This window comes from Mytilus galloprovincialis, chromosome 8 (genome assembly GCF_965363235.1).
Source record: "Mytilus galloprovincialis chromosome 8, xbMytGall1.hap1.1, whole genome shotgun sequence".
NCBI classification, from domain to species: domain Eukaryota; kingdom Metazoa; phylum Mollusca; class Bivalvia; order Mytilida; family Mytilidae; genus Mytilus; species Mytilus galloprovincialis.
In genome coordinates, this window is record NC_134845.1 from 68,764,885 (window position 1) to 68,787,555 (window position 22,671).

General features: G+C 32.4%; 1 long non-coding RNA gene across 1 annotated transcript; it reads left to right on the plus strand.

Moving 5' to 3' along the window:
- The first annotated feature begins 1,449 nt into the window (after window positions 1-1,449).
- LOC143042449 (uncharacterized) lies at window positions 1,450-20,870 on the plus strand. The gene is made up of 4 exons (XR_012967993.1): window positions 1,450-1,581; window positions 10,986-11,187; window positions 12,083-12,210; window positions 19,416-20,870. It is a non-coding gene; the product is annotated as an uncharacterized LOC143042449 (long non-coding RNA).
- Window positions 20,871-22,671: the final 1,801 nt, after the last annotated feature.

Here is a 22,671-nt window from a genome sequence, read left to right on the forward strand (position 1 = left end):
ATACAAGGATTTCTGAAATTTGGTTTCAGGATTTATATAAGTCAGCTATACCGTGTGATGCGTTTTCAGATTCATCACTCGACAACTTCCTGTTTACCGAACACTTGCATATTTTTACACTATTAATACTATCCACTTGCGGCGGGGGTATCATCAGTGAGCAGTAGCTCGCAGTTTCGCTTGTTTATGTTGAAAATTCGAGAACAAATAGTTATGGAATTAATAAGACTTGGAGCGAGATATGTTTATAAAGTAAGAGTATAGAGATATTTCAGTTATGTACTTATGTATAAAGTTTAATATGTGTTTGCCTACTCAGTATTTACTTTAATATATTGAACTATGGAACACTACACTCTTCTGAGTATTAATATCAATAAAAGGATGAAAGTAGATGTGTTAACTATATATATACTATTATATACACATGTGATACATTTTAAAAACAACTATTTTAGGTTTATACAGACAAAAAGTCCCAAAATTGATAAAAAACATAACAATTTATTACTAGTAATTATCAATATGTTGCATAATTAATAACACGTTCTTAAAATATTTTTTTTATTATAAATAAGATCATAACTGTATGTAGCATTTTTTCATAAGCATTTTTAGATGAAGATTCATTTAGCTAAATGACTAAATCATATAATTAATAGGAATTTTGGTTTCATAAATACACCCTATAAACAAAGTTGTAAGATAAAAATTCGCTGAAAAATTAAAAAAAATCAAATAAAAAAAATCAATATATTAAAATTTAATTAATAATATATATATATAAAGGGACGATTTTTTTCAAGACATTTCTAACAATTGTTGTAATTTTATAAATTTAAATAAATCTTCTAAATTTTTATGGCTCTTGACCCAAGAAAATGTTACTCTTATGGAAACACTGGGCTGTTATATTTGTGACTGTTTTGAATTAAGGAGATCAGGTATGAACACTGACACTAAGTCAAGTAAATAATTTGAGAATAAATACATATACATGTATAATGTAATTTTATTGTTCTTTTATTCACAATATATATGTGGTTTTTAGCTTGATTCTGACCAGTGCTTATATTCCAAATATATATGTATATGCCTCTATTGTTGTTGTTACCAATTATGTAAATCAATTGTATCTGATTTTATGCCCTTTATGGGCCCTGTAATTTGGGAAATAAAAATATTCTATTCTATATACATACCTATATTACAAACTCGTGTACCCATCTTTCACAGTTAAAAAAAAAAACTTATCACAGGTCAGTGCTTGTTATATATTTTACTAAGTATTAATTTCAAATTAAATAAAAATAAGTCTTTATTGGCACAATAATAAATCTGATACATTTTTATTATGAATGTACCGAGTTTGTAATGTGCCGAGTTTGCACTATGCCGAGTTGACATGTCCCGAGTTTGTAATGTGCCGAGATGTCTTGCTTCGGTTTATAGTTACGCTTTTATTCACAAAAAGTCTCTCAACTATGTCAATGGTTTTAAATTACAAACTTAAATAAACCATGGCGATCAGCACGTTTGCACAATGTATTCTCTTGGTCTTTGTTGTGATTACTTTTGGTGGTAAGTTAAAATGCTTTTTCATAATTTGAAAGGATACGTTTTAAATTACAAATATTCAAATATTGACTAAATGACCTAAATGACAACAATATTTGTGCATTTAAGGTTCATCATAACAAACGAACAAATATGGCTGTATTTACATGCGAGTACAGATCGACTTACCTGTGAAGTTGGAAGGGTTTTAATGCCTGGCATCTACTAGATATATTAAATTTAAATGCATTTTGTTTTTCAGAAAGTTAAAATCTCTTTTGGATTTTGATGGGCATTTTTTTTCCTTCATGCTTAAGGTGTGAAAATTAACTAAGTTGTGGTACAACTTTGAGATGCTCCCTCAGGTAAAAAAACCTGTTTGTATTGTTTTGATTTAATAAAAGAAATGGAAATATGTAAATCGGACTCTCACCATGCATCTATGTATTTTTTTTTACGCAGTATAATTTGTTACATTGTAAGTTAAATATATAAATTTATTATTTAATAACGTGCCAATTTGGAATTTAGATCATGGGATTTCAGTGAAATCAGAATGTGTATGTACCTTGTTCAATTGAAATAAATGTACATTTGTACCTATGATCACCTATGTGTGCATTGATTTTATTTAGCAATGTAATATGGCGAACACAAGCTTGATTGTGCATTCGAGGCGATGAAATGAAGTGGGCGAAGCAAAAGTATAAAACGGGCGGATCCAGTCATTTAAAAAGGGGTGGTCCCAACCCAGGAGAAAAGAGGGGTGGGGGTTCCAACCACATGTCCTAATTCAAATGCATTGATCTAAAAAGGGGGAGAGGGGGGGGGGGGGTTCAAACGAAACCATATGATAAGATAAAATAATACCAAAAAGTATACAACCATATATATCTTTATGAATATTAAAGATATATATAACTAACTAACTAACTAACTAACTAACTAACTAATTTTATTCAGTATAAAGTCCAGTACAAAAGTATCATCGCTGAAACACACGAACACATATAAAAACATATACAAAACAAAACAACAATAAAACATAACAGCCAACACCTTTGACACTAAGTGACTTATAACAAGCAAGAGACAAAACTCACTCCTCAATATTATGCAATTAATCCCACTGATGAATGTTTAATCAGAATATAATTATCTATATTTATATATTTATATATATCATATATTGTTGGCATTTCCGATTGGTCAGTTTATAAAATCAAAGGAATTGTATAAATTGGTAAAATTATCAGCATTACATGATGATTCCACTCGAAAAATTTGAGAAAAACCTAACGACTTGTTTGAGAGGCTATTGCCCCTGAAATATCTGACCAACCCTCCCCGAATTTCAAGAAGTTTTCTGTAATCGAAAAACTATTGAAGCTAGGATAAAAGGGAAATTTCAAAATGGTTCATCACAACAAAATGCTGCAAATTAGAGAAATGTCTGTTTACCTGTTTTGGAGTTAGAAATGTATAGATAAATTTCTGTAGTTTTTGCTATAATCTGGAAAAAAATATGTGAGATAGCTTAAAAGTGTAAATTGCTCAAAAGGTTACACGACAAGATTTATCTGTCCTGAAAATTGAGAAAAAAATCTGGAAACCCGTTTTGGAGTTGCCCCTGGCATAATGTTTATTCTGTTTTCGTTGTTGTTATTATGAAAAAAGTTACAAGTGGACGTTTGTAAAAATGCACAGCGTGAAAAGATGTATAACCCTGAAAATTTCTGAAAAAAATGCTGTCCTGTTTTTTTTTAAAGTAACTGACTCTGAAATATACAATTCTTCTGTTTTTTGTTTTTCATTGTCTTTATTTTGCAAACTATTGGAAGTAAATTTACAGGATTAATTTCAAAGATTATCAGCATGATAAGATCTATCAACTTTGATATTTTTTACAGCTCAATTATGAGTTATTGCCCCTGTAATGTTGATTTTTACTTTTTTTGTGGTACTTTTCCCTATTATATAGACAATAACTGTTTAGTGTCTTTAAATATCAGCTGTGTTAGTACGAGGCTAGGAAACAAGGTGTATGCGAGCTTTTAGCGAGCTATTACACCTGTTTCGAGCCGAGTACAAATACAGCTGATATTTAAAGACACTAAACAGTTATTGTCTTTATCCTGCAATTAATTAGGTCTTTCCACTTTTCTGTGGAAAGAACTATTGTTTTTCTTCTGATTATTTTTTTCTTCTTCCGCCAAATTTTGTTCTTGCGATAAACATTTGTTTCGCAATATGTCGCTTAGATATTTGGTATATGATATCGAACAGTTTATGCGCTTTTGAAATTTACCCTGCGTAACCGAATACTTTTCTTTGTAGGAGTTATCTCCCCAAACACTGTTTTCCTTGTGATCACAACTCCTTCGCAACCGTAAAAGATAACGACAAATTTATTTTATAAAATTGCTCGTTATATCCTTCGCATGATTTATCCAATTTCGACCGAAGCAATATGAACGCTCCATATGAGAGTTATTTCCCTTTTTGTATTTGAAATTTTGAAATGTATTTTAAACTGGAACACCATAAGTGATAGAGACCTAGGATCTTTTTATTTGAGGTCCTTGGTCCAAAAAAATGAAAATTAGGTCAAGGTCAAAGGTCAAGGTCGTATTTTAGATTTTTATTTGTTTTTGATTTCCCTATAACTTTGGAATGGTTATAGATACAGAAAATTTAAGTAGTGAAAAATGCTTGGTACTTCAAGGGGCATCTTTGTTACGTTATGACTGTATTGGTTTTACCATTATGTAAGGGACATAACCCCCATTTATGGTTTATAAAAAGCCATTATTAGGCAAAACTCTTAATCAAAAGGTCCTTGACCCATAGGGTCTTTTGCAATGACATTGTGGAGCAATGACCTTGACGAAGGTCGAAAGGTCAAAGGTCAAGGTCATGTACTAAGAGGCAAATTATGTGATTTTGGCACTATTTAAAGAGTTTTATGTGTGTTTGAATTCCAACCAACCAACCAATCAATCAATCAATCAATCAATCAATCAGTGCATGCATGCATGCATGTTTCCGTCTCATGTGTTTAATGTGGGGTCCAAGATCTCACTTATTTCTTTTCCGCTTGTTTCAAGAAACACTATCCAACGTGTTTAACCAACCAACGTGTTAAATCAACCAATCAACGTGTTTAACCAACCAATCACTCAATCAATCAATCAGTGCATGTTTCCGTCTCATGTGTTTTATATGGAGTCCAAGATCTCATTTGCTTCTTTTTCGCTAGTTTCAAGAAACACTATCCAACCAACCAACGTGTTGAACCAACCAACCAACCAATCAATCAATCAATCAATCAATCAGTGCATGTTTCCGTCTCATGTGTTTAATATGGAGTCCAAGATCTTATTTGTTTCTTTTTCGCTTGTTTCAAAAACCCTATCCAACGTGTTTAACCAACCAACCAACCAACGTGTTTAATCAACCAACCGTTGTGTTTAATCAACCAATAAACATGTTTAACCAACCAACCAATCAATCAATCAATCAGTGCATGTTTCCGTCTCATGGTAATATGGAATCAAAGATCTCATTTGTTTCTTTCTCGCTTGTTTCAACCTATCCCACGTGTTTAACCAATCAACCAACGTGTTTGATCAACCAATCAACGTGTTTAACCAATCAATCAATCAATCAGTGCATGTTTACGTCTCATGTGTTTAATATGGGGTTCAGGATCTCATGTGTTTCTTTCTCGCTTGTTTAAGGAATCTATTCAACGTGTTTAACCAACCAACCAACATGTTTAATCAACCAATCAACGTGTTTAACCAACCAACCAATCAATCAATCAATCAATCAATCAATCGGTGCATGTTTCCGTCTCGTGTTTAATATGGAGTGCAAGAACTCATTTGTTTCTTTTTCGCTTGTTTCAAGAAACCCTATCCAACGTGTTTAACCAACCAACCAACGTGTTTAATCAACCAACCAACATGTTTAACCAACCAACTAATCAATCAATTTATGCATGTTTCTGTTTCATGTATTTAATACGGAGTCCAATGTCTCATTTGTTGTTTTTTTTCGCCTGTTTCAAGGGACCCTATCCCACGTGTTTAATTGATCAACCGATCAACCAACCAACCAACCAAACAACCAACCCAACCAACCAACCAACTAACCAATCAATTAATCAATCAACCAATCAATCATTGTATGCATGCTTCCGTTGTGTGTGTTTAATACGGGGTCCAAGTTCTCATTTGGGTTTTTTTCGCTTGTTTCAAGAGACCTTATCTCAAGTGTTTAAGTTATAAACCAATCAATCAATCAATCAATCAATCAATCAATCAATCAATCAATCAATCAATCAATCAATCAATCAATCAATCAATCAATCAATCAATCAATCAATCAATCAATCAATCAATCAATCAATCAATCAATCAATCAATCAATCAATCAATCAATCAATCAATCAATCAATCAATCAATCAATCAATCAATCAATCAATCAATCAATCAATCAATCAATCAATCAATCAATCAATCAATCAATCAATCAATATGTATGACAGTTTATTTATTACAGTATATTTAAAACAATATGGAAAGAAAAAACTCTCAATTATTCAAGATTTTGAATTTTAATATTTTTCTTACATCTTTTCTCAAAAAAAAAAATCCACATGTACTCTGAAACTACAAGTCCAATCGACCCCAAAATTTGCAGTCAGCAGGGCATACATGTACTAAAGGTTCATAAAACAACGTGGTGCAGATATCTCTCAAGACTTTTCCTAGAGAAAAAAAATGGCAATGCCGTAAAAATTGCTTGCTAGGTCAGTAAATCTCAGTGACATCCTACAATAAAATGTCCGCTCCTAGATTGAAATACTATATATAATCTGTGTTACAAACAGGTGCTGAAAAATGTACATTATCAGAAAATAATCCTTAAATGTGTGTTAAAGTTACACCGGATCAATTAAATCCCAAACATGCACTGCTGGTGAACTGTGATCAAAATGTCAATTTCCTACAATGACAAAAGAAATTACATTGTGTCTCTATACATGTTGTCTGTTCAACGTCCCCACCTAAAGACAAATAAAAAGATAATAAAAAAAATAAAAGTTTTCGTTATTATAAACCCGCGTCACGTGACGTCATGTCTCCTCAATCTGGCGCGCGCGCTGTACCTAAAATAAAATAAAAACTTTCCAAACTAAACATGAAACTTCTCCGGTAACAATGATATAGACCCTATATACAGAAACAAACAAACAAACAAACACCCCCCCCCCCCCCCCATTTCAATCAATTTCAAAGGGGGAAAGACCGCCTCCAATTGCTTTTTAAAAGCAATTGATTTATATTTCTGTATATTATTTGTGTTTTGAAAGACACAAAAACACATGTTTAGCATTTATTTTCGATTTGAAATCCCTTGAGGCACGTGTAGTAATACGATTCAGTAATCACACATTCAGCTGAAGACGGGTTCCCAAAACTAGAGGCTCTCAAGAGCCTGTGTCGCTCACCTTGGTCTATGTGCATATTAACAATGGACACAGATAAATTCATGACAAAATAGTGTTCTGGTGATGGTGATGTGTTTGTAGATCTTTCTTTACTGAACATTCTTGTTGCTACAATTATCTCTATCTATAATGAACTTGGCCCAGTAATTACAGTGGAAAATATTTCCTAAAAATTTACAAAAATTAACAAAAATTTATGAAAATTGTTAACAATTGACTATAAAGGGCAATAACTCCTTAAGGGGTCAATTGACAATTTTGGTCATTTGACTTATTTGTAGATCTTATTTTGATGAACACTATTGCTGTTTACAGTTTATCTCTATCTATAATAATATTCAAGATAATAACCAAAATCTGCAAAATTTCCTTAAAATTACTAATTCGGGGGCAGCAACCCAACAACAGGTTTTCCGATTTGTCTGAAAATTTCAGGGCAGATAGATCTTGACCTGATACTAGTAAACAATTTTACCTCATGTCAGATTTGCTCTAAATGCTTTGGTTTCATAGATATAAGCCAAAATCTACATTTCACCTCTTATGTTCTATTTTTAGCTATGGCGGCCATCTTGGTTGGTTGGCGGGGTCACCGGACACATTTTTTAAAATAGATACCCCAATGATGATTGTGGCTAAGTTTGGTTAAATTTTGCCAAGTAGTTTCAGAGGAGAAGATTTTTGTAAAAGATTACAAAAATTTACGAAAAATTGGTCAAAATTGACTATAAAGGGCAATTACATCTTAAGGGGTCAACTGATAATTTTGGTCATGTTGACTTATTTGTAGATCTTACTTTGCTGAACATTATTGCTGTTTACAGTTTATCTCTTTCTATAATAATATTCAAGATAATAACCAAAATCTGCAAAATTTCCTTCAAATTACTTATTTCGGGGCAGCAACCCAACAACCGGTTGTCCGATTCATTTGAAAGTTTCAGGGCAGATAGATTTTCACTTGATGAACGATTTTACCCCCATGTCTGATTTGCTCTAAATGCTTTGGTTTCAGAGATATAAGCCAAAATCTACATTTCACCCCTATGTTCTATTTTTAGCCATGGTGGCCATCTTGGTTGGTTGGCCGGGTCACGCCACACATTTTTAAAACTAGATACCCCAATGATGATTGTGGCCAAGTTTAGTTAAATTTGGCCCAGTAGTTTCAGAGGAGAAGATTTTTGTAAAAGTTAACGCAGGACGACGACGGACGACGACGACGGACGACGACGACGGACGACGACGGACGCCGGACGCCAAGTGATGAGAAAAGCTCACTTAGCCTTTCGGCCAGGTGAACTAAAAAAAAAAGAATCTCGAATGGTCAACAATAATACATCGATCAAAGTGATTGATTATCTATTTTAACATAACAACTAATTTCAACAGTAAAAACAAATAACAAAACATTGTCCAATTTGAAACAGGAGTGTACGAGTTGTCTCGACATTCATTAAACATGCATGCTGAAATTGACATGGTTGTTTTTGTTTATACACAATCATACACATTCAAGTTTTGAAATCGATAGTTGTCATCGTAGAAAAGACTGCTGTTCATGTGTGTATATTATCAGAAAATTGGTGTGATTCTTATTGCTCTAAAGAAATGTATGAAAACATACAGAACGTATAAAAGTAATCGTTAATTCGCAATTGATACGTCCGGCATTGGAATGCGATTGCAATACACATTCTGAGATCACGCAGGTTCATACAATACTCAGTCCGACAGTGAGCGGAGCTTTAAAGCGATATCTGTATAGTATACAGATACAGCATATCGATATCTGTAGGGCTGTATCTGTTTAATAGAACACCCAATTGCAGGATAAAACTATAATCCTTTGTAATGAATTCCATTTTCTATGAACATGATTTTTAGAATTCTGTATCTAGAATGTGTTTACTACTCAATATGATATATATTATATAATATTTGTATACGCTCGTTTACGGGACGTATTAATTATATGGTATACTGTTGTCCGTCCATCGTCAACATGTCGGACATTAACTCAAACACTCTTTTTTTTCCAATTTGCATAAAACTTAGGGTAATTGATTATATCAATTTACGCGAGCTCCCTTTTGTTTTTTGTAAATTTTAGATTTTAAGTGTCTAAGTATTATAATGGGGTTTTATTCAATAAAAATGGTGGTTTTTTTTCAGTTTTCTGATAATATCTCAAAAATCCTTTCACAAATTTGCAAGGAATTTTCGTGAATTGTTTATATCTATTGACATGAACTCCCTTTCTATTTTTATAATTTTTTACGTTTCTGAGTTGAGCAATTTTGAAAAAGGAGGGAAATTTCCAGTTTTCGGACATCAACACAAAAACATTTCCAGCAGTTCTTTGCTGAATTGTTTATATTTATTGTTGTAAGTGCCCTTTCGATTTTTATTAATTTTAGATTTTATGTTATTGAGCTCGAGTTAGGGGCTTTTATTCATTACAAAAAGGTGGTATTTTCTAGTTTTCGGACAATAACTCAAAAATGTTTTCAGCAGTTCTCATGAAACTTTGGTGTATTGTTTATATATATTGACTGAAGCTCCCTTTCGATTTTTATAAATATCTGATATGACATTGAGAAGTTATCGAATTGTCCTGGGCCTGACTTCTGTGATGGGTATATGTTAATGGAATCCTTCTCCGAATATGGGACCAACATATTAGTAGTGGTATACCCCAATGTTCCAATGATCTTCAATTTCTACCGAATATTGGCTGTCAAAAAAATGCTAACATTCCAATTATCAATAACAGTTAACAGCAAATACATTATCATAATAACAGATAACAAAAAAACTAAAAACACAATACCAGCTAACAAAGACTAAGACAATAACAGCTAACAGTAAATATAATTTCAGAATAACAGATAACAAAGAATTAAATTGCCCCATAACAGTATAACAGTTAAACCCCTTGGCCCCCAGCCCTCATTTCAGTTTTGCACCGGTCCTATGCCTTGATAATTTATGGCCCGTCCCTTAGGGTGCTATAAACAGTTTCGTATAAAAAACTAGGGGTTGTTCCCCGACTAAAAATAACCATGGAGGGAAACCCCTGTTTATTTACTCAATTAAGAAAAAGTATCATGTTTTTTGTATTTGATTGTAAAAATAAGTTAATTAGCTTTCAATTAAAACAGGTTGAATGATTGAAATAATTTTAAAAATTATATTAACTTTACATGTCTTGAGGGGAGACAACACTGTAAAAATCCTGTTTTTTTGGCAGTGAAAATTGAAAACTTATTTGCAGCCACTGTAGCTCTTTTCGGAGCAGAAAACCGTACCCTGAAACAAGATTTTTTTGAAAGGCCAGGTAAACACCTACAAATTTCATACAGTTTTGATTATGTAAAATGTGCATGGATCATATCTTCATGGGTGTGCACATGACCTGGTTTCAAGTTTTTTATGTTCAAATTAGACCTTTTTTTCCCCATGTTCATTGGATGGAATATTTTTAATATATTAAAAGTACACATTATTTTTATTTCATTATAAACTAGAGAACATTCTGATTCCAGTGATATCTAGTTTTATACAAGTATCTCAAGTATCTTTATTACTCAGTCCACCACTAAGGGTCACTTATGCATGGTCCCTCAAAATGTGACGTCATAGAAAAAAACTGTTGATTGCACCCTTATAAGTATTTCAAAATGATCAGCAACATAAAAGGTAATTTTTGTATGTGCATATACAAGTCCTAATTAGCAAACATGCGATATTATAATTAGATGAGCAATATATTAATACGAGCCCATATGTGCCTCTTTTTTTATTTATCCTTAACACAACTGTTGGTGTACATTTTCCTTCTTTTACATTTTGACTGCTTTATATTCTTCAATGATGAATTTATGACATCTATATGATGTTTTATAGTTTCTGATGTATTTGGTGGGGAATGTTGCAAAGATTACAAAGACCCTATTGGAAACCCCACTTCATCACAATGGTGCTCAGACTTCTGCTGCATTAATCCAAAATCTGTTGAAGTGAGATACTACTGTTGTCATAATATCCTGCTACAGGCACCAAAATACATGAGAGAGAGTTTCTGTTTCCAATGGTGGGCTGCACATTTGTAAGTACAGGATTAGAAATCAGGGTTCAAAACGAACTTGTTTGGTTTATGACTGACCATAAGCTCTCATGGTTAGATCAATGTCACAATTACGTTTAATGATATGTGCATAAGATTTGTTTAATTATTGAATGATGCGTGTGCTCTTCTGTCAAGATATCACTGACCTTGATCTCATTTTTATGGTTCATTAAATAATGAAATAAATTCACTATGTTTACGTAGTAAAGTGATATGCCATTTGCTTTAAGAAATAGGACAAGTCTATTTGGTCTACAGAACAATTTAGAGATCACAAAATTGACCGGATGAAAAGGTCAGCAAAAAATTGCTCATTTTCTTTGTTTTACGAGATAAGTTTCGTAAACTGAAATCAGTTCGAGCACAAGACTTATTCTGGACTAAATTTTAACGTACACAAGCAACGTTCTCTTCAAACGTGACATGAATGTGAAAGAATCGTGTGAACCAATATCAGATTTCATGCCGTTTTCATTACATTGAGATCGTCATTTATTTAAGCATCTTATATCTCAAGTATATCACATTTTTCCTAAGACAGACTTTCGAAAGGTGTGTGATGTTTAAAAGGAATTGCCAATGGTTCGTTTTAACCCAGTATAGTTATTTGGTAGCGAAAAAGCGAGTACTGTATAGGTTAGACCTTGCAGTTAGGGATACATGATGCATATAATTTTAGTGCACATGAAGATGTATATCAATCAATTCTTTTTTTTTTATAATCATGATAACTATAATTGTAACAAGCAAAACCTGTGCATGAAAAAAGGGAATAAATATATATTTGACATCAGTTACGGTATAAAAGACCTAGTTATGTGATGTCAAATTGTTGTATAAGAATGTCTTAAGATGTGATTTGTATATTTTTTAGATACGTTCCCATTCTGATTGGTGTTGCTGTCCTACTCATCGTGGCTGTCACGTGCTTTTGTTGTTGCTGCTGTTGTGGTTGCTGCAGACGACAGAGATCAGGATACATTGTACAAAATCAGCAGCCAGGTATTTAAAAAAATCTTTATACTCTGTCGTTTCACTTGATAAAACAATTGTTAGTATGTTTCATTGGACAACAATTTGGATGGAAATATAAAAAAAAAAAAATGCCATGCGAAGAAGGTACATGTACAAATGCATCGTAATTTAGGCAATTTCTACAATATTTTTTTTTTACCCATTTTTTTTGCCAGAGGCTGAGACGCCATCTTAAATTGTTGATACAAGCTCATGCTCTATAATTTTTTGCTTTGATAAGATGACAATATTTTTTTTAGAATGACACATTATAAAGATTTATTACCATCACCACCATCACCTTTAAAAAAAATCATTTGATTTAGAAAAAAAAGTTATTGATGAAATTTATTATTTGTTTTATAATAATAATTATATTTGTTTAGAATTTCTCACTCATATGACAAAACAATCATATATTTCACAATTTATGGTCGCATTTATTGGTTATTGCGATATAAGAATTGAACGATGGACAGTCAGTGCGTGAATTTTTCTTGCTACCTGATTGGAAGATATTACGAGACGTGAATAATCAAAGTTTATTGATTGGTTAGGACAATCCAAACCTAGTAAATGTCCTTCAATCCCGTAGAGTATCGGATTTTTCCTCTCTATTTTAGCAATTAGATTTTGCCTGGTCATTAATCATGCATATTCATGATATTGGTACACAGGTAACTTTTATCTATAAATAGTCGAATCTTCTCGAGTTTCGTAAACAACAACGTTAAACGATATATACTACTTCATAACGTGTGACCTCACGTGTGTGGTAAAATTTGTTGATTGATGCACGTGGCTATTCTAGTAAATGAATAAATCTACAAAGCGAGAGCACTTTCCATTTTCATCAGCTAAGAGTCGACTAGCCCTTTTTGAAAGGCTAATGCTTGTGGTGGATAATATCTTTGAAAGATTCTTTATAAAAAAAACATCACTGGCCATCTTTCATTCCCTAAACGAAAAACTGCATATTTTCCAAAAGGTCAAAATTTAGTTAAACTAAAACACACACGCGAAATCGCGGGCATTCAGAGCGTGGTTGAAAGTATGTGAAGTGTTGTAGGATGTATTTTTGTAAAAGTTTTAATGACTGGAGAATTTCAGGAAAAGTGATAGGTGCTTGGAATTGGGAAAAGGACAATTGTTTTTCTGCAGTGCCCTCCTCCTTTTTTCCAAAATTCCCATTTTTTTTTTTTTTTTTTTTTTTTTTAAATTAATTTCAATATGAACATTTGTCATACATTTAGTATATTGTGAACATTCATTACTATAAATGAAGTGTGTTTGCTTTTTACAATTCAATTCTCAGTTTACTTATCAATCCACTGCGGTCATTGATATATTATATAGACCCTCTATATTTAACGGTGCTTTGATTTTGCGCCAATTGGCATTTCATTTGCGCCATAAACCATATTTCATTTGCGCCATAATACATATTTCATTTGCGCCAAAATAAAACCTTTCAATTGCGCCAATATTACAGGTAGATACAGGTAAATAGTATAAAACATAGTATTATATTAATAAAAAAAAAACGACTTTTGATAATAAAAGCAGTTTTTGTTTGCAAAGTGAAATAAATTCGTAAGCAATCAGTCGAGATTAAACCACACAAGTAATGTTAAGTAATAAAGTTATACGTCTATCCTGGCACAAAACTTGTGAGCGACGGTCCTGATGTATTCATGTCTAGAAAATTCCTTCTCTCATGTGCATACCATATTGATCCAAAAGATAATCCGTTTTTTCATGAACTGCAGTCCATGTCAGTTGTAATACTGGCTTTGCAAGGTTTCATTTATTTGGGGTATCACTCAACCACTTGTCTCCATTTTTTAGAACACATGATTTGATGATATTAACCAAAATGTGTGATCATAAAAAAATACAAACTTAATTCTTCTGTTTAATATGTGTAAATTGAAAATGTCCATCTCGACACCTCGAAAGAGCACTATATATAATTATAAACCTGCTTAGTGACTCTCAGCTTCAGAAATGAGTATGATGCAACGTTAGATATTGCTGCTACCACGAAAAATAGCGTTAAGTAAATATTTGACGGAATTTTTTTATAGAAATGCTGAAATAAATATTTCAAATTATACATGAAAATAAAGATTGATTCTTAAATTTTCACATTATGATAGAGAAAGAATAAAAATATAATATTCATAGGCTAAGGAAGACACAGATTATCCGAAAAACGTTTACTTAGCGTTGTTCCATGTAACAAACTCGAAACATAAAACTCGAACAAATTGCGAAATTTTCACGCAACTCTTCAAAATTTTGCATGAACATTCTATGACGTGATATATTTCAGTATTGGTTAACATGGCTGTCTCCATTTCAAATTTGCTTAATATTTTCAAAAGAATATGATGTACGGAAATGTCCCATCGGAAATTTAATTTGGAAACTTGAAACATTTCAGTTCAAAAATAAAATTTTGACAGTTAATTCATTAAATTGTATCGGAATAATCATAAGCAATGATGACAAATACGACTATGCATGGTACCTATAGGACACAGAATCATGAAGATTAATTTATTGTAGAAGGAAGAGAAGCGACACACAAAATGATTTCTTCTCGTTTGATAGTATAGATATTCTGAACTTATGTCAAGTACAAGAAAACCAGTTCTGAAGAAGCTTTGTTCGTTTATAAAAAAAATATAAATGCTTTTGTTTGTACTCCTGGCTTGTAATATTGTAACATTTCTCGCTTGTTTTAGTTTAAACAATATTTTATTTCAAAAAGTGCACAAAATATACTATACAATATAAATACAGGGATTCGGAAACAAGAAAAACTTATATAAATCCGTCTCCCTTTAAAAAATGACAAAATTAGGAACATAGTACAAGAAACTCATATAATATAATTTTCAATTCTTATTAAACATGCATATGTTTATTCTGTGGTTTGCCTGTTATTCAGAAGTCAGTTTGATCGAAAAATGTGATCAACTCGTATTTTCATAATTAAAGTGCATGTATAGCTGAGAAATATGTAAATGTTTCGAAAATAAGGTTACATCAAATAAAGTTTCAACATCTTAATCGACATCAACATAAAAATAATTGCTACGGACCAAATCTCCCTGTTTCTAAAATAAATCTTTGTACAACTTTAAAAATATTTTCGTTTTCCTCATCACTGATTAGTTCACTACCTGATAATAATGTTTGTATATTATATATTGGTAGTGTAGAAATGGTTTGTGTTCTGATGAGTCTATAATTATGACATTCTAGCAAATAGTGTTTGCTGCTCTCAACTTGCCCACATACACAGAGGCTGGAAAGAACATTATTTTTCTGGAAAAGGTGTTCATTTAAGCCACTGCAGTTCAACCGGAGTCTGGCGTGAAGTATTTGACCTTTTCTACAACCAGCATTAAAATATATGGGGACTTTATTAGTATCTCGATTTATATAATTTTTAAGTGTAAATTTGAAGGATTACATCTAACATCTTGTGGAAGCCTGTTCCAATCACGAATAACAGATGGTAGGAAAGAATTCTGATAAAAGGTAGTTCTCCAGTTCATATTTGAACATTAAATGCACTTCTAGTATTATAGTTATAGACTTGATATAGTTGTTGAGGTACGAGACTACACAGATAATTAGGAGCTTGATCATGAAATATTTCGTGAAATTTAATAATTTTGTGTCTGGATCTTCTTTCACTCAGAGATACCCAACCAGTATCATTATAAAGAATAGATTTAGAGCAAAGCTTAGTGGCACCTGTGACTATAAGAGCCGCTTCTATTTGAATGCTCCCTAGTTTGTCCTTTAAATAAATTGGTATGTTATCCCACACAGTATCCGCATATTCGAGAATAGGCCCTATGAAGCTGATATATATAACTTGTAGATTATTACGCGACAGCTTAAACTTTAAACTTCTCATAAGATTTAAGCGATGCGTAGCTTTAGAATGAAATTCAAAACAGTGTGGCTGTGGCCATTGATTGACACATTAAATTCATCCATTGACTGGGACAATTTACGTGAACGTTTGTCTGTAACGACCACTGTTCACGACGTACCTACGATATACATTTAAACTGTGGGGTCACCAAAGGTTTCTTAACGCCTTTAATTATAAAATAATTCGAAAAATTAATCAGGAATAACCTTTATGTTTTGATTTATATAATTGATATAAATCAAAACATCGTTTTATTTCTGATTAATTTTTCGAATTACTTTATTAAGGTGTTGAGAACCTTTGGTGACCCCATAGTTTAAGTGTCCTTAAAAAGTACATAGTGAGCAGTGGTCGTTACATACAAACGTTCACCTAAATTGTCCCAGTCAATGGATGAATTTGATGTGTCAATCAATGGCCACAGCCACACTGTTTTGAATTTCATTCTATCAATAATATATTTTACATGACTTTCCCAACAACCGTTTTCTTGAAAAATTAACACTAACTGTTTATGTTCTTCAACCTCTTGTATCAGTGTATCATTCATATATATTGGTGGATTATGGGGTTTTGCCCTTTTTCTAGATATAATCATGGTTTCAGTTTTTCTTGGATTAAAATTAACAAGCCATTGTTGAGACCATAAGTGATTTTTTTTCTATATCAGACTTCATTAATTCAGCTGTAGCATACTCGTCCTCAACAACTATATATAATGATGTTTCGTCAGCAAAAAGTCTGATGTTGTATGATATGTCACATACAATATCGTTTATGAATAATAAAAATAATACAGGACCTAAAATTGAGCCCTGGGGGACACCTGCTTTAATGCTATACACATTAGAGGTCTGTCCTCCCATGACAACTTTTTGTCTTCTCTCGGATAAATAACTTTTAAACCATTTTAATAAGTCCCCGCTTATTCCACATTTTTCTAGTTTATGAAGGAGGCCTTCATTCCAGACCCGGTCAAATGCTTTACTGACATCACAAAACACAACTCTTATTTCAATTCCAAAATCAAGGGCTTTAGCAATATCGTTGGTACATTAATATAAATAAGTTGATTAACAGTACTATCTCCAGGCATAAAACCTGATTGCAAGTTTTTAATAATTTTATAACGGGAAAGAAAATTAAATAAATATTTAGAAACACATTTTTCCATCGCTTTACCAATAATAGATAACAGAGAGATTGGTCTATAGTTTGATAAAATTTCTGGAGAACCACTCTTGAAAACTGGTATTACATTTGCTATTTTCCATTCATATGGATAAATGCATAACTGAAGTTATTTATTGAACAACAGAGCTAGGGGATAGCTTAATTCTAAAGCCGCATATTTCAAGAAATATTGGGCTAATGCTGTCGGGGCCTGTTGCCTTAGATAATTCTAACAAGAGAAGTTGGTCGTAAACATGCTCTGGCGTTATAAATATAGTATCTAAAGTATGTATGATTTCATCTAAATTTAGATCTGGGATATTTGCAGATGAGTCATCAACACTCGATTGATCACAAAAATAATGATTAAAGGCATTTGCTTTATCCTTATTATCGCCTTAGTAGGTATCATTTAATAAAATAGGGGGGTGGGGGGGGGGGAGTCTGAGGATTTAGAAGGAAATCCAGCCAGGTTACGCACTTTTTTCCACCAATTCTTGATGGAATCTACGTGTAAATGTAATGATTCACATTGTTTTTCAAAATAATGGGTTTCAGTGGCGGATCCAAAGGGGGGGGGGGGGGGGGGTTTCCGGGGGTTGGAACCCCCCTTTTTTTTTGGCTAATCAATGCATTTGAATGGGAGCATATAGTTGGAACCCCCCCGCCCCCCCTTTTACTCTGTGTTGGGAACCCCCCCTTTTTGAAATGGCTGGATCCGCCACTGAGTTTTTGCTAGTTTAATCATGTTTACGCATTCATTTCTAATTTTCTTAAAGTTTGCCCAAGACTCAGGAGTATTGTATTTTTGCTTTTTTTGTGCGAACGTTTCCGTCTACAAATTTGTCTCCTTATAAGTGACGTCATCCAAGGAGGATCTTTCGTGCGAACAACAATTAATAGTTTACTTTGTATATGCTTGTTAGCAGCATCTAGAATTTTTTGTGTAACAATGGAGACTGCATTATTTAAATTTGTATCAAGTAATCTATCCCAGTCAACTTGTCTTAACTCCTCATAGTAGCGATCTTAGTCCCCTTTTTCAAAATCCCAAACCTTACGTTTAAATTGGGTATATTTGGGTTTGTGCAAATTAAATATTCCACTTACTGGACAATGGAACTTAGTATTTGCTTCTAAAATATTTTCACTCACTTCGTGCTATGCAAGAATATGGATATCATTAACTATAAGGGGGTCGAGGAGTGATGAGGAATTTTCACAATAAAATGTTGGCTCAGTAATTGCTTGGTGCATACCATTATCTAATAATATGTTGGTTTTTTTTTTTAAATTATTACGGTTTGCCAGTAATAAATTTTCGTTGAAGTCACCCATGACCACAATACCGATGTTTACTGCGTTTTCAATTGACTGGTTTATATGATTCCAAATATGATATGGTGAATCCGGAGGTCTGTAAAATAGGCCAAACAGTACTTTACAATCCTTAACTACTACTTCAACCCATCAGCATTCGAGAGTATTGATTTCTAGATCATTTCGTCGCTTACTTGGGATATTTTATTTTACATACATCATGACTCCCCCTCCAAGCTTGTCACCTTCTCTGTCGTTACGACAAGGAGCTTTAAAGTTTGATAATACAACTGAAAACTCGCTTGTTTTGTGCATATTGTAAATGTTTACTGTTGTGTTTGTTATCTCTCTCTGTATTGATGTGATGCATTGTCTTTATGAGAATAATTACATTAGATGTATGTTTCATTATGACACTTTATTCTGATTGGCTAACTGCACATCACGTGTTATTCCGTAAGCAATTGCATTGCTCAATACAAAATGTACTTCGGTCAACGCTTTTACACCCCAATGAAGTTACAAAAAGAAGCATTCAATTCTTAAATAAAGGTATACTAAGAAACAAACCAAAGGGTACTTAAACTCCACATGATTAATTAGTTAGAGTGTATCGATGTTTGCTTGTGAATAAATACCTGTATGTTTTGGCTGCCCAAAAAATCAATGTAACAGCCAATGCTAAAAAGACTCTAGGGGGTATAAAAAGGACCATATAAAAAAATTGCTCCTTATTTTATAGGTTCATCTGTAATAGTTCAGCAGCAACAAAACACCAATCAAGATCCGTTCCGTACCGGATATGACCAATAATGGATACCGGAACAAAGAATCACAAAAAGCTGAAGAATCCACCCATCATGATAGAACAATTGTCCGTTTCAGAATCTAAAGCATCATGAGTAATTTGATTATTCGTACCCCCAAAATAAAAATAACGTCACGTCATAAGTTAAATTTCCATTGTTTATGACATTTTTAACCAATCAGGACGTTTTGGTGTACACTTTTGAAAATATTACCCAGGATGCATTAGATTTACTCATCATAGATACCAGGAGTAAATTTAGTATATACGCCAGACGCGCGTTTCGTCTACAAAAGACTCACCAGTGACGCTCGAATCCAAAAAAGTTAAAAAGGCCAAATAAAGTACGAAGTTCAAGAGCATAGAGAACCAAAATTCCTAAAAGTTTTGCCAAATACAGCTAAGGTAATCTATGCCTGAGGTAGAAAAGCCTTAGTATTTGAAAAAAATCAAAAATTAGTAAACAGTAAATTTATCAATATAACCATATCAGTGATAATTCATGTCAGCACAAAAAGTGCTGACTACTGGGCTTGTGATTTTTTCGGGAAATAAATCTCAACCAGCAGTGGCATCGACCCAGTGGTTGTAAATAAACTCATCATAGATACCAGGAGTAAATTTAGTATATACGCCAGACGCGCGTTTCGTCTATAAAAGACTCATCAGTGACGCTCGAATCCAAAAAAGTTAAAAAGGCCAAATTAAGTACGAAGTTGAAGAGCATAGAGAACCAAAATTCTTAAAAGTTTTGCCAAATACAGCTAAGGTAATCTATGCCTGAGGTAGAAAAGCCTTTGTATTTCAAAAAATTCAAAAATTTGTAAACAGTAAATTTATAAATATAACCATATCAATGACAATTCATGTCAGCACAAAAAGTGCTAACTACTGGGCTTGTGATACCCTCGGGTAAATAAATCTCCACCAGCAGTGGCATCGACACAGTGGTTGTAAATAAACTCATCATAGATACCAGGAGTAAATTTAGTATAGATTCTGAAACAGCGAATTTAAAATAATCAACACAGGAGTAAAATCCTCCAATGAACACAATCAATGTATTTTGTTAAGTTCAGTGATTTTTGAGTTTGGAATTATAATTCCCCAAAATAGACTCAAAACCATTGTATTAAAAATAACCAGTTTATAGACTAACTTATGTGATAGAACTATCTAGCAAAAAGTTGTTGTTAATGTAAACAAAAATATTAAAACATTTGAGTTATATGTGTATTAAATATGTCTTTACAGTTAGGTTGTAGTGTGCACTTTTAGACAAATGAGATAGTTGATTTTAATTTGATTGAAACATCAATTGCTGCAAGTTTTGTTAATCTAAAATCGATTTTACATATATCCCTATTGGTCAATCAATGTTTTCCCAAATTAAATTAAGAGGGGGGGGGGGGTGTCAGTGAAAAAACTATGTGAATTAAGTTTTTTATCCTTCATTGAACTTTTGATGTCCCTTACTATTATCGAGTTATGAATAAGCCACAGTAACAAATTAAGTACAATAAATAATTGGTATTTCTAGTCAAATAATTCTTTTTATGTTTTTAAGGATAATTTTGCTGTACCTCTGACATGTATATATATTGAAAATATGTTGATTTGTAATAAACAAAGATTTTTTTTGTTAATTTTATAGGGTGGCATGTTAATTATTCATTTAGATATTCATAGCAAAATCAACCCTGACTGACATTTTAACAATTTCTTGACTGTGACATACATTTGTTTTTGTCGCGCAACCTTGTACAGAGTAAAGACCCTAAAAATATTCCGTAAAAGAAAATTAAGTAGATATCCAACACCCAAAGAGGGGCGAAAGATCAAAAAAGGGACAGTCAAAAAGTGATATTTGAATAAGTTGGTATTAATCTCAGATATAAATGTATTTCTCATCTTTGTGACATGATATATAGTTACAGCAATTTGTTTAAAATCGAAACTGGAGTTATTTCTGCTTATATTATGATATGAATCAGATCATTTATTTCATATTCATATTCACATTTGATTGTATCTGATTTCGTTTCACAATTTGACATTACTTATACATTTTTATTAGACATTTCAATTCTTATTCTGAAAACTTTGTTTATATAATGTTTGATCATGTTTGTTTTGTTAATGTATTTGCCATAACCAAAATTGGTTTTTGTCTGTTTTGCAAAGAATTTGTAAAGAATTTATAATTTTATTATATTTTTTGTAGTTATTATTCCTATTAAAACAATATGAAAACTTTATGCTTCTCATTCAGGGGCGGATCCAGAACCTTGATGTCTGGGGGGGGGGGGGGGGGGGGGGGCACCATGAAACCAAAATTTTAGATTTTTTAGAGTTGTATATACGGTATATGCGAGTGTGAGTGTTTTTTTTGTTGTTGTTGTTGTTTTTTAAAAGGGGGGAGGGTCAGATCATCGTTTCTATATCTCTATATTTCTATATTTTTTTTATTGTTTTTACTATTTCACTTTATACTTTCTTTTCCTGCCAATTGATCTGTTATTATATTTGTCCTCAACATGCATCAAATATTTGCCACTGGACGTTAAACAACATACAATCAATCAATATTTTCTTCATCACCTCTATATTTTTTTGGCCTTGCTTCCAGACTTACTTTTTTGTACATTATTCTAATATCTGTAAAACACCTTCATATCCTTACAAATGGTGACCTTGTCAAGTTAGCCTCATACATGTACATGGCAATTGAAACAATAAAAATAAACAAATATAACTGTATGCTCGGGCATTTAAAGAAATGATTAAGTCCCAGATTCAGTTACAAAATAGATCTTAGGAAAATAATTTAGCATTTTATTAATGATTTTTTTATAAGAAAATGTCAATTCATCATGTTTTTCCTAGACCGGTGAAAAAAGGGGGTTTGACAAATTGTCGATTTCCCTTGAAAAAAAAGAGGGAAGTAAATAGGACATTCCATTCCATTTAAAAAACAAACGTGTATGGTATTAAAAAATAATTTAATGATTTGATTTGTTGCTGAATAAATTCACAAAAAGACCGTTTTGAAGAGAGAAAACACATAAATTCTAAATAAAATGGTAATGTGAGTACTGTATTTTGGAATGGAGAGAAACTAAGAACCTAAATATATATAGATGTATACCAACATTATTGACATAAACATATAATTTGTACCTATTCTTTA